The sequence below is a fragment of the Molossus molossus genome, unplaced genomic scaffold (assembly GCF_014108415.1).
Source record: "Molossus molossus isolate mMolMol1 unplaced genomic scaffold, mMolMol1.p scaffold_m16_p_6, whole genome shotgun sequence".
In the NCBI taxonomy this organism is placed as follows: Eukaryota; Metazoa; Chordata; class Mammalia; order Chiroptera; family Molossidae; genus Molossus; species Molossus molossus.
In genome coordinates this window covers 11,209,431-11,212,437 of record NW_023425399.1, presented here as the reverse complement: position 1 = coordinate 11,212,437, position 3,007 = coordinate 11,209,431, and the positions used below count along the sequence as shown (strand labels likewise).

Below are 3,007 nucleotides of genomic sequence, written 5' to 3'. Positions count from 1 at the left end.
GCTCCCTATTTGCTAGTCTGATGTGAAAGAAGTAATATTTCATTGCTATTTAATTTGCATTTCCTTGACTCCTAGGGAAGCTGAACATCTTTTTTTAGGTTTGTTCTCCATTTGGATTTGTTCTTCTTTGAATAGCCTAGTGATAGCTTCTGACTGTTTTGATTCTGATACTAATTTGCAAAAGCTCTTTGTAGTTGTAGATATTAACCCTTTATCTGCCATCTGCGTTGCAGATGGACAGAAAGATCTCATTGAGTGCTAGGTGGGTATAGTGTTGTATGTTTACTGCTAAGATCTTCATGGTTTTATATTTTAGATTTAAGTCTTTGATTCAGCTGGAATTCATTTCTGTGCCAATGACATGAAACACGGTCCTGATTTTATTTCTTCTATCTCTACATTCTCCAATATGGTAGCCTCTAGCCATATGTGACCACTGAGCACTTGAAATGGGACTGCTGTGAATGGAAATGAGCTGTAAACTTAAAACATACACTGGATTTCCAAGGCTTAGTACAAAAAAAGTAAAAGGTCTCGTTAATAACTTTCATATTGATCACCTGTTGAAATCATAATATTTTGAATATACTGGATTAAATAAAACATTACAATTAACTTCACACATTTCTTTTTTTGTTTTGCTAATCCTCACCTGAGGATATTTCTTCATTGATTTTCTAGATAGAGTGGAAGGGAGGGAAGAGAGAGACAGAGACATCGATTGGTTGCCTCCCACACGACCCTGACTGAGGCCAGGGATGGAACCTGCAACCCAGATACTTGCCCTTGACCAGGAATCAAACCCGAGATCCTTCAGTCTGCAGCCGATGCTCTAACTGCTGAATCAAACTGACCAGGGCTCACACGTTTCTTTTCTACTCTTTTTAATGTAGCTGCCAGAAGAAATTTAATTACATGCACAGCTTGCACCACATTCCTATCAAACGGCACTCTTCCAGATAATCAGTTGTGCCAGAACCATTTCTTAAACGTCTTGTTCTCTTTCACTTATCTTTTATCTTCCTCATGAGGGGCGTATCTATTTTACTGCTCGTAGTAGACATCTGTCTAATTCATCAGTTCCATCATCTTTTGAGTAGCTCTTTTGTGTTTGGAGAAATGAATCAGAACTCCAATTCCCAGCCCCCTCACCGTTAACATTGTATATTTGACCTCTGTGGAATGAATGGGAAGGGAGCTACATGGGGAATCGAGTTCTGCGTGGAGTTTCATTTCCGCAGGCTCAGGTGGCACAGGGAATGAGCTTTGATGGTGGTGGTCCCAGCAGTGGTTTCAAGGTCGAGGTCCTGGCACTGGGGGGATGGTGACAGCGATGGCAACTCCTTCATCAGGAAGCACTGGGTATGGTTTGGGACATTGATTAACCTTGTCTGGTGTTTCTGCCCTCATAGCAATATTGCTACTTACTCAATATCAAAATTTCTTTTCTTTAAAAAGACAGCCCTGGCCGGTTTGGCTCAGCGGTTAGAGCGTCGGCCTGCGGTCCAGAGAGACCCGGGTTCGGTTCCCGCTAAGGGCGCGTGCCTCGGTTGCGGTTTGTCCCCAGCCCTGGTTGGTTGTGCGGGTGGCAGCCACTCGATGTGTCCCGTTCATGTCGATGTTTCTCTCTCTCTCTCTCTCTCTCTTCCTCTCCCTTCCACTCTATCTGTACAAAAAATGGAAAAATGTCCTCGGGTGAGGATTAAAATAAATAAATAAATAAATAAATAAAATAAATAAATAAAAAGAGAAGAAGGGAGAATAAGATAGAAACATTGATGAGAGAGAAACATCAGCTGCCTCTTGCACGCCCCCTACTGGGGATCGAGTCCACAACCCAGGCATATACTCTGGGAACTGAATGAGGACTGCTCAGTCCATGGGACCGCACTCAGTGCACTGAGCCGCGTGGGCTGGGCTCAACATCTCTTCAATAAACTTGTTTTTTGATGAATCATCAGAATCAACTTCGATTGCATTGTGGAACCCAATACCGAACTCTGATGGATGCATTGGGATTTTTCTTTCTTCAAAAAAGAGATTTGGGGCCCTGGCCAGTTTGTCTCAGTGGTAGAGTGTCGGCCCGCCGACCACAGAGTCCCGGGTTTGATTCCAGTCAAGGGCACGTACTTCGGTTGCGGTTTGGTCCCCGGCCCTGGTCAGGGTCGTGTGAGAGGCAAACAGTGGATGTCTCTCTCTCCGCCTCCCCCTCCCCCTGCCACTCTATCTGAAGATAAAAATGGAAGAAAGTATCCTCAGGTGAGGATTATATATATATATATATATATATATATATATATATACACTTACCTGGCAGGGGGGATGCCATGCTCACAAAGGTGGTTTTCCCAGGGTGAGGCTTATCCATTGCACTCCGGATGTGCTGACCCCTGCAATGTCCCCAAATGTGGGGAACTCGACTGCATCATCTGTGGTAGCGGGGGACTGCTTGGTGCTCTCCCCTGGAAAAAAGGGGGGGATTTATTTTTTCCTGCTATTTCTAAAATATCATCTCCTATCTTACTGAGCTCTTTCTTCCTACTTTCCCCCCAGCTGATTTTCCTGCTCTTTCTCTATTTCTCAGGAAGAGTGTTGTCTGAGTTCCCCACGAAACAGAGCATGTGGTAAATGCTAGCAGTTCAGAGAAAGTCCGACCTCAGAGACACCAGGCCGAGGGCAGGTGAGCAGGGGAGCAGGAGGGCAACGGTAAGCGGGTGCATTACCAAGAAGACAGGGTTTGTAAAGAGTGTAGCCAGTTGCTCGGGCTCACAGTACCCTTCAGAGAGGTCTACGAAGCACTCTGTCTGGAGCATCCCTCAGGCGAAATGAGCAGATTTCACTGGCCCCCGTGGCCTGCGGTTCAAAGTCTGCCCCACGGGGCTTTACCCTGGGCACACCCAGGTGTTATCACCTGACCTCTCCAGCCCGTGGCTGAGGAGGCCGGAGCTTCCTGGGTAATTCCATCCACGCACAGAGTGGTTTGTCCACGAAGTCAGTGCTACCGCGG

At 45.9% G+C, this 3,007-nt stretch overlaps 1 non-coding gene across 1 annotated transcript; it reads left to right on the top strand.

Annotated features, from left to right (window-relative positions):
* Nucleotides 1–2,302: 2,302 nt before the first annotated feature.
* Nucleotides 2,303–2,465, top strand: LOC118619409. The gene has a single exon (XR_004957189.1). It is a non-coding gene; the product is annotated as a U1 spliceosomal RNA (small nuclear RNA).
* Nucleotides 2,466–3,007: the final 542 nt, after the last annotated feature.